The sequence below is a fragment of the Nannospalax galili genome, unplaced genomic scaffold (genome assembly GCF_000622305.1).
Source record: "Nannospalax galili isolate Female #2095 unplaced genomic scaffold, S.galili_v1.0 scaffold1191, whole genome shotgun sequence".
NCBI classification, from domain to species: Eukaryota; Metazoa; Chordata; class Mammalia; order Rodentia; family Spalacidae; genus Nannospalax; species Nannospalax galili.
In genome coordinates this window covers 4,658,762-4,669,555 of record NW_008330570.1, presented here as the reverse complement: position 1 = coordinate 4,669,555, position 10,794 = coordinate 4,658,762, and positions in this window count along the sequence as shown.

Genomic DNA, 10,794 nt, shown 5'->3' with positions numbered 1-10,794 from the left:
TTGGATTTTTTTTTTCTTTTTGTGTATTTAAAGAAATAAATTCTAAGCTTCAGGGAAGACAGACTCAAAGATCTGGTAACAACGTTTGTCATAAATAATGAATGAAAACCTTAATTGAGAAAAATTAAATATCAGTGTAATACTTGTACAAATGAGCTCATGGGAGTTATGGTAGGTTTATCTCACTGCAAGCCCTTGATATGAAATCCTCCTCCTCCAGCATCCTTAAGGCACTATGTGGCTTCTCCTCCTCCACAGCTGACTGTACCTTCTGTTTTCCTTTGCTGGTCCCTGAGTGGGCATTGCTCAAATCTCAGTTCTGAAGAAGCTTCTTTTCCCTAATGTCTACACATTGATTTCATAGCCATGTAACCATCACTGTTTCTATTCTTTACCTAATCTAATCTTTCTGACTCATAAAGCCAGTCTTCTCAATATCAATTGAGGAGATGGGGGAGATGTTAAGTTGTTACCTAATCTAATCTTTCTGACTCATAAAGCCAGTCTTCTCAATATCAATTTTTTTATTCCCTATTGCATTAAAAAATATCCTTGGAGGGGATGGGGGAGATGTTAAGTTTGAAAAGTACTTGTTTTGGAAGTATGAGGACCTGAATTACATCCTCAGAACCCACCTAAAAATGATGCACATGGTAACTCACACTTGTAATCCTTGTGCTGGCAGGCAGAGGCAGGAGGAGGCTCACTGGCCAGCCAGTTTAGCCTAATCAGTAAGCTCAGGGTCAGTGAGAGGCCCTGTCTCAACAGATGTGAGCAGTGCTCCTGAGGATGACACCTGAAGTTATGCTCTGGTCTCTACATGCATATACATCCCATATGCATGAGCAGACACCATAAACAGACACACACATTAAAAATCCATGAACTGATGCTTTCTTGGTGTATGTGCTGTGGTGTCTGGGGGGCAGGGGATAAATTCAGGTAGAGTGTGCAGGTACGTGTGCTCATGTAGACCAGAGCAAGATTTATGGCATCTTTCTCTGTTGCTCTCTGCCTATTGCCTTGAGACTGACTCTCTCTCACTGAACTAAGAGCTCATCATTTTTGCTGGACTTGCTGGCCAGTGAGGTTTGGAATCCATCTATCTCTGTCTTCCATTCCACCAGTGCTGGCGTTACAGGCACACACAGCCAATACTAGACATTTTATGTGGATGATGAGGATTTGAGTTCAAGTCCTCATGCTTGCAAGAATGCTTACAAACTGAGCTGTCTTCCTAGCTCCCTCAATGAAACATATTCAGCCATAAAGAAGAATAAAATTAGGTCATTTTCAGGAAAATAAATGGAAATAAAGATCATCACATGAAGTAATATTAGTCAGTAATATTAGTCAGTGTTCTTAACCAGTGTTTACTCTTATATATGGAGCCTAGAGTAACACACAAGCACACATAGGACACATATATGGCATGAAAGTAGAAGGTGAACTATTGGGGAAATTGAAGGAGACTAGGAGAAGAGACCGGAGAAAAATAGAAGTGAATATAAAGTACATGATATTCTTTATTTTCTCTTCTTTTCATGAGTATGTGGGGTGTGTGTGTGTGTGTATGCATGCATGTGTGTGCTTATGGCTGTGGAAATCTGAGGTTGATTTCTAGAATCTTCCTTGCTTTCTTCTCTACCTTATTCTTTGAGGCAGGGTACCTCAATCAAACACAGATGTATGAGATATACATCTAGTCTTACTAGAGAGCCAGAGATCCCCTGTATCTACCTCCAAAATCTAGAATTACAGGAGGGTCACCACACTCCTCCTGGCTGTATATAGGTTCTGGGGTCTTAACTCCAGAATTCTTGCTTGCATTGCCATCTTGCTTGTATCACTGAGCAATCTCCCCAGCACAAACTACATGATATGCTCGAGTGAAAGATGTCTTTTTGAAAACAAATACGTAAACAAGTATTTCCAGAACAAACATTTTGAAAAGGTAGTAAAGTCTCTAGGAACAAGGATCATGTGACACCCAGGAATGGCTCCCCAAGTCCTTTCTTAGAAAAACACATGGTATATATGGCTCATTGTGCACTGGGAAAAGGGTAATATCCAGACATTTTAAGAACCACTGTGTATAGGATTAGAGTTGATACTGATATCTGACCACCTAAATTACATAAGTCCCCCGTTAGACTAGGGATTCATGGGGATCTTGTAAAATTTCTGCTGGCTATTTCCCCCTTACTAGACAGTTGGTACAGGTACACATTAGTCTGTGGTATAAATACTACCATAGATGAAGGTTTGGATCTGACCCTCATACCTCCAAAATTTTGGAGTGTCACTGATATAATTGCTAAATCCATACTGTCTATATAAATGCAAGCAGTATGAGCCATCAGGATTTAGAATTTTGGAATAAAATAGAAGACAGTTAATTTAATGATTACATCCTTATTTGTTGTCATGGAAGACTTGTTCAAAGTTCTCTGAACTATGAATTCCAATTTCTGTAGACTACAGTGTTTTTTAATTGAAAATGTTTTATTTATTATTTTTATTTTATTTTATGTGTGTGAGTATATTACCTGTATGTATGTAACTACACCTGTGTCATGTGCAATACACACAGAGGTCAGAAGATGGCATTGAATGCCCTGGAACTGAAGTTACAGACTGCGGGGAGCTGCCATGTGGGTGCTGGGAACTGAACGCAGGTTCTCTGCAAGAGCAGTCAGTGTTCTTAACCGATGAACCATCTCTCCAGCCCCTAGTTTTTAATTTATATGTATGAGTGTTTTGCCTGATTATAAGTGCACCCATTCATGCAGTGTCCATGGAGGCCAGAAGTGGGCATTGGATCCTCTGAATTATAAATTCAGAATTATAAATGGTGGTAAATTGCTATGTGGGTGCTGGTAACCTAACCTGGGTCTTCTGCAAGAGCAGCCAGTGCTCCAACTGCCGGTCATCTCTCCAGTTGCAACTACAGTACTTTTTTGAAACAGAGAAACACTTAACAAACACAATACAATTTACATTTTATTACTATTGTCCCACTACATATAAATAAACTGTTTTGAAGTTTTGAAGAAAGTGAAAGTTTGTGACTAGGTTCACATTTATGCAAATTCATATAGGAATTGAAACTTTTCATAATTCAAACTAACAATAATGATTTTACATAAATTTCCCAACATGAATCAATATGGAAAGGATTTTAATTGTAACCTGTAGGGTTATATAAACTGATTTTAAAAAATATGAGAAAAACTGGAAGAACTCTTTTCATATTGATAAATTAAGAGTTGCTTTTCAACTTATGCACTACTCCTTTGGATTCAAATTTAATGATACTGACTTGACAAAAGACTTATTGAATGTACTTAATTTTAAGTCTTGAAGTTGAAGTGGATAGCAAATTTGCTAAATAATTCCTTAAGAAGATACTTCATTTTTGTTAAAACAAATACATTTATTAAAGCAAACTTTTTTTTTTTGTTAATTGACGTAACTATCATCTTTTAAGTATGCTTGGAACAGCTTGGGAATGTGAACCTCTGTCTCTGATGGTAAAGTTTTATCAAGTATATCCTATGGAAATTTAGAATCTGAATTGAGATACTTTATAAACATAAAACACAAAGGCACAATAAAAACATTGTATAAAAATACCTCACTGATTTTTATTTTGTTTCATGCTGAAATAATATTTTAGAAATACTAAATTAAATAACATGTTATTAAAATCAACTATGTTTTCTTTTATTATTATTATTTTTTTTTGGTCTTTTTGAGACAGGGTCTCCCTGTAGCTCCAGCTGTCCTGGAACTCACTATGTAGACCAGGCTGGCCTTGAACTCACAAAGATCCTCCTGCCTCTGCCTCCCAAGTGTTGGGATTACAGGCGTGTGCCACCACGCCTGGGTCTTTTAATTTTTTAATGCTAGGAAACTACTAGGGAACTTAAATTGTGTAAGCAATACAATGCTATGCATTTAATTCTATTGAACTACTCTAGTTCAGAGCTCCTCAGCCCGAAGGCAGGATTGTTAGCTTAGGCCACAGGTAGAGTACGAGCTTATCCATTGCAAAAGGAGTGAATGTGTAGTATTTCAGAACCTTCTCAGTGATAGAAAAGAGCCAGGTACTAAGTCAGTGACTGCATGCCATGTACCTGATGCTCTAATGTCTCTGGCAAGGAAGTTGTGATTGGTATTCTTCTTCACTGAGCTTCAGTAATCTGGCATCATCTTCCAAGTTCTATCCAGCTTTTATAAGAAACAGAATTATGAATCTAATGGTAATTTGTTGTACATCACGCACTCTGACCCTTAAACTCTTTTAGCATGACACTAATGTCAACATTCACCCCTATGGCATTATGTTGGGTTGATTCTCACTGCAGAGTATGGGGGGATGACTATTTTTTCTAGAAAGCTGGACATAAATATTCCCAATATGGGGCTGGGTGTGAGGCACACTCCTGTCGTGTCAGCTCTTAGGAGTCAGAGGTAAGAGGCAGAGAATTCCAGACAAGTCTCTCTTCCATAGTTTACACAATGAAAAATCACTTTTTAAAAAAATCTGAAAAACAAATAAAAACACTGACATTTATTAACGTATAACAAATTAATTCAATAATGGAACCACAAGACCCTTGTTTTAAAATGCTAGCAAATGCATTTTTTACTTAACATAGCTGGAACACTATATATGGTAATATACACTATTTTTTTCCAATCGAAGTGAAAATTCTCTTTGAGAAATGTCAAATACTTTTAAAAACTCTTTTTCACAAGTTTAATATTTGTTGGCCTAAAACTGACATTTGTTTAGAATTTTGGAAGACAAATGAGAAATAATACACCAAAGTGTGTATTAAGCATACACTGTCTCTTAATGTTGCATGATCCATCTAAACTGAAGGAAAGCACTTGACATTTTCAAATTGTATATCAATTTACTTTTGATATTACTGTAAATCTTAGTATTTTAGTGATAACTGTTTTATTGCTTACTTGGAGGATTTTCCCTGTTTTTAATTTTTTTCATATTTTTTCTCATAATTTTAATATAAGGTGAATGTAACTGAAATAATAATTTGTTTAATCATCTGTGTACCTATAAATTATTTTCTATTTGCCATACTAACTCCTGATACCCTATAGCTGACCATGGTAAAAGCTCAAATTTGATAAGATTTCCAAAATTATTGCTGGATATTTAATTCTAAAGTCTGGTGACTTATTTTCCTGATTGCTTTCCCACTGCTGATAGGGAACTCATTTCTCCATGTATTGGCTTATCAAGTTCACTATGTATCTGCTGAAAATGTCTCAATATTCATCACTTTATTAGTTGGATCTTTTTTACCAAACAGAAAGTTGATTTTTTGGCTTCGCTACCATAAATTGCAATGGCCATTTCTGTAAAGTTTGTATATACTTTCTTTCCATTTCTTTATTTAGCTTTCAAGTTGCAGTACTAGTGTTTGCATCTTCTCTCAACTTTGTATCAATAATATGTCTTATTTCTTTCAGTTAGAAAAACAATTTAAGTATATTATAGTTAAAATAAATAAGTCAGTTTAATTATGTATTACATTTTATGCAGGTGTCATTATAATAGTCAAATAAACATGGAAGACACCAATACCTGCAAGGAACATATTTGTACTTAATCTCTTGGCACCCATTTAGTCAGTGATATGTGCATATGTAATTTTAGCAACCTGCATATCCCTGAATCACGCTCTCTGATGGAGAAATAGAATATTCTCTGTAAGATGCTTAACATGAAATGTAGTCCTAAAGAAACGATGATTACTTTAATAAAAATTCATTTGATCCTGCTTTGTTCTTCAACATTAAATTCATTAAAATTAATTCAAATTAAATTTTCATTTTCTCAGTTGACTTAGTCACATTTTACTTTCCTAAGAACCATATTAGCTTATGGCTACTGAAATGGACACCATAGATCTAGAACTTGTAGATGCCTTACAGATCATCGCATTTACCTATTGCATGAATGACCCTCTGTCGTCTGAGCTAGATGAGAAGAAAGAGGTAACAAGTAGTACACTGTGTTTCTATAAGTCACATATTCCAGGGAGTGGAAGGGAGAGGAGCACAGCATTGCTGGTGATGTCCATTAGTTCAGTTGATAGCATATTCTCCATGTGGAAATAATATGGTGGCGAATATCTAAAATAATACAATAGACTGTAATCTTTGAAAGGACCCAGAACAGGAAAATTTTCTGTAGCTTTGCCATCTGGGCAATGTGGAGAGAGAGAGAGAGAGAGAGAGAGAGAGAGAGAGAGAGTAGAGAGAGAGAGAGAGAGAGAGAGAGAGAGAGAGAGAGAGAAATTCCCAGAACTGAAAGTGATTCCAAGAAATGGGAGGACTATAGATTATAAAGTCTGTAAGCTACACTAAGAATTTAGACCATGTCAATATGGGGAACCACTGGAGGCCTTTTCAAAGGCAAGTGATCAGATTTGCCATAAACTCCTTATTATCTTTGACTTTATGTCTTACCATATTTGTTGACAAGAGGAGGGATGTGAGGCTTGTAACTGAACTATAATCTCACGTGAACCAGGCCTCGGTCCTATCATCATAGCAGAAAGCACTCTCATTTTTATAATAAGACAATTGCCAAGATATTTTTTTTTCAAGTAACAAAACATACAAAAGGGATAGGGGGATCTTTTCCTGTTCGTATTTGTGAAAACTAAGAGGAGAATATAGAAATGCTCAAAGAGCATGTTTGAATACACTTCTTTGTAAAACATGACAGAAAGGAGTGATTATTTAAATTGGACAGGACTTTGCATTCTTGGCTCCTTGGTGGCAATGCCTTTTGTCTGAACTCTTTTACTAGAAAAATGTCACAAAGGATAAAAAATGAGTCCAATAAGTTTTATTCAATTTCAGAGTCTATTATATATTCTGTTTTACACAAAGCATATAATTTTAAATTTCATAGATAGGCACACTGAACACACACGTGCTAGATATGCAGCTATTTGTACTGGTGAAATTGAAACCCTCCAGGGAGGGTACATTAATAATTCCTTACTTGTAAGACAGAGCAGCTATCTCATATTCCAAACAAAGCCTGCCTAGCACAAAAGTGATTCACGGTCATTTATGAAAACTGATTACCAATCACTAGATCTTAAAGCCATGGCAACCTTTATTTTTCAATCTCATAAACAATAAAGCTCCCTTTTGTTAAACACATAAGGGACCTCTTTCTCACGGAGGAGTTAGTAAATGCAAAAGCTAGTTTTTCAGATCTGACAGCAGGCATGGAACTGATGAATACATATATGATAAATAATATATTTCAGTAGAAAGAAAATATTAGTGTGCATGTATATTTATATAGAGTTTCCTTCAGGCGGATGTTGACACAAGGGGTTGACTCCCTTTTAATGCCCTGAAGGCAAACCTTTTCCTAATAGGATAACATACAATATTCAGTTCATTAATCCTAGATAAAGCCATACTCATATTTAACTTAAATGGTTCTTTTCGATAAGATATTAAAATTGCAGTTTCAGTGCTTAACAGCGAGAAATAAGGGATCACGGTAATTTTTGATCTGTAACTTAATCTCAGTATTTGGTAAAGACATTAAACAAATGATTCATCAATTTTAGGTCATCAAAATGCCCCACGGTATACCAAGAAGCACCAGCATGGCTCTGTGACAACTGGGTCCTCCTGGGGTCCCTTTTCCTTATTTCAGCGGTTGAATGACAAGTCAGGTAAACGAGAGAAAGTAACAAGGTCATTTTTCTATTTGACTTTGGCTTGTTCCATCCATGTCTGTTAGGGACCCAAGGGAGACAGTGAGTCTCTAAGGTCAGCTTGAAAGCCTGGAAGAGTGTTCACCCGTCGGGTCACTGAAAATGCTGGTGGAAGATGTGACATGTAATACTGCAAAGGGGAGTAGGCAGAGTGGAGAGTTGGAAGAACAAAGGGAAACGTCTGCTTACTTCCAAGGTGCACACAACTGGTCTTGCATTTGAAAGAGCTCGCAAAACACTTTAGTTTAAAACGAGCTGAAGAAATTTAGAAATAATCAATCATAAGTCAAGAAATCGCTTAAGCTATCTATGTTCAAGGTAGTATGACTAGAGATGAGCAGCAGTTGGGATCATAGAAGTACACCAGTATCGCCGGTCCACCTTGGCATGGGACTAGCATTTGGAAGCCCAAGGGCAGAAAAGGCAGAGAACTCATTAAATACACTGCAAGAGAGCAGTAGGTGTGTTCCTAAGAGCAGGGGCCACACTGCTGAAAGGGAGTGCAAATCTGTCCATAGCAGCTGAAGGGAAAGTTACTTAGTCTTATCTGGGTCATTTGCCAAGCGTTCATATCTGGGTGGGTAGGAGGATATCTGTTAAGTATGCTGTTAAGTAGTATACCTTGTAGCATAAGTTGCTTTGCTTGAGACTAGACATTTGGGTGAGGCAATGTGTGTCATTAAGACTTAGGTTCCAAATATCTACATGAGATGACTTGGTCACTACATACCAGGCTCGAAATTGTCCTGACCTGATCATTAGAGACTTAGAAATTTGCTTTTATTACTGACGCTTTGTTTTTATGTCCATATCACATATGAGTCATTGTAGATTTTAGGATGCCTGGTTTTTCATGCTTCCTACTCGTGTGTGTGTGTGTGTGTGAGTTTGTGTGAGTGTGCACATGTATGTGAACTAACAATATTTTTGGACTTGCTTACAGAAGCATGGGTAAAGAGTTACTGACAGGAGTGTGAATGACTCAAAAGCATCTACATCACTGAAGAGTCCCACCCCAACATGTGCACTACATCATAGAGTCCAGTTTTCAGTTAACCCTCTACCTCCTATGCATTCTAGAGCCTTCAAGGTATTTGCTGCTACGGGTAGGAGAGTGAAATGGCTGTAATCCCAAGTGAAAATCCTGTGAACCCGTCTTCCTGCTAGGGAGTGATAGTAGTACAATTGTATAATTGTCCCTCTATTTCTAAATGCTACTGCATGATTCTGGTCAATTCTTTGCCATGACCATATGCCAAGGATAGCTCCGTTCCACAATGATAAATGGTCATGCCCATGCCCAAAGAAAAGCACTTTACCTCAACACTCCCCTACTCTCCTCCAGTTCTTATACCCTTTGTACCTTACCATCTCCCAGCCCACCCTGCTCTCATCTTCTGTAAAGGTCCTTGAGCCTCAGAAGGGGTGTGTAATGGCTGGTCTTGGATGCCAACTTGATGGAATATGTAACTAACTAAAATGTGAGAGACTTTCTTGATCATACTACTTGAAGCTGGAAGACCCACCCACCCTAAACATGGGCAGCACCTTCTGATGGCAGCCAAATAAAAGGTCATGGCCCAAGGGAGCTTCTGATTTTTGCCTGCTTGCCTTCTCTCTCACTGGAGAGTTTATCTTTTCTGTTGCTGTGGCATTCATAGACTGATATTAGAGCTAAGTTCTTTGCATTCCAATGTAGGCTGAAGATTAGTAGCTATCCAGGAGTCTTTCAGGCCTTCGGCATCAGATTGGGACTGCTGAGACATTCAACCTCATGGACTGAGCAGCTAGAGGATTCGCAGTCTCTCCCGTGTAGGGCAGCTTTGTTACTCAGACTCAACCCTGTAAGCCAGTATAATAAATCCATATATAATCAGTTCTGTTCGTTACAGAACCCTAACTAATACAGGATGGTAGGTTCATGATCCTTTTCTGAACATTGATCTCCTAAGCATAGAAATAGTCAGGTATTCTCAGTTATTAAAACAGGATTCTCTACCATTAAGCACTGGGCACTGTAAAAATCTCCTTCTGCACCAAGGTATATATACAACAGTGGTCTGCCTGTTAATAGTGTATAGTGTTCTGTTAGGTAGCGAGTTAGAAGTTAACAAGCTTGAAGGTCATCAAAGAGTTTAGAATGCCCTCCCTCCTTATCTGTTACAAACCCCACTACTTGCCTGTCTGAAAATACACTGATTTTGCAAGTGAAAAGGAGAGAATACCACAATTCCTTTCCTAAGAATTTACAACACTTTATGAAAATATAGCCACGGGTGACACAGTGACAAGATGAAGGTGGCAAGACTTTGTTTAGGTTCATGTAAAGCAAAGCTATTTCCTCTCTGAATGCATGGCGATTTTTACGGGTTTTTTTCTTTCTTTAATTCTTTTTAAGCTACTCTGTTATATTATTTTTTGTCAGAGGAATAGGGTCTGTGTTGTATCTCTAGCCTTGGACATTCAAAACTATGGAAAAGAGCATGAGATTACCTTCTAGCAGAGGCTTTCTGGTAAAGAACAAAGATGTATCACAGTCTCCTTGCTTAAGAGTTAATCCAATGGACCTGTTAGTCACCTGCATAAGAAACCATTCTCCTCAGGAAGGCTGTTTGTTCCAGAAACTAAGCAATATCATAAAGCATACCTAAATATGTAGGTCAGCAGAGTGGTCTCTCCGTCTACGGTGTACTCTCGTCCTTTGAGTGTTTTCCTTACCAGTGATTCCTTAGGCCACTGGCCACTCTCACCTTTGAGAATGTCATCTCATTCTGTAATGAACTCTGTCTTTCTTCTATATTCTGTGTCTCAGCTGAATTTATTCAACAGAGATCCTAAGTACTTGTGAGCCAAAGGGAGACCAGAGTGTAATACTGGAAACAGTTCAGTTGTAAAGGCAAAGGTAGTTAAAAAAGTCCAGTCCAGTTCTGACTACAGGAGCAATCTTTAGTTCTCGTTCTCTACCAAATTTGCAATCCCTCCTGGCCATGTTCTAAGCTGTGTAAGA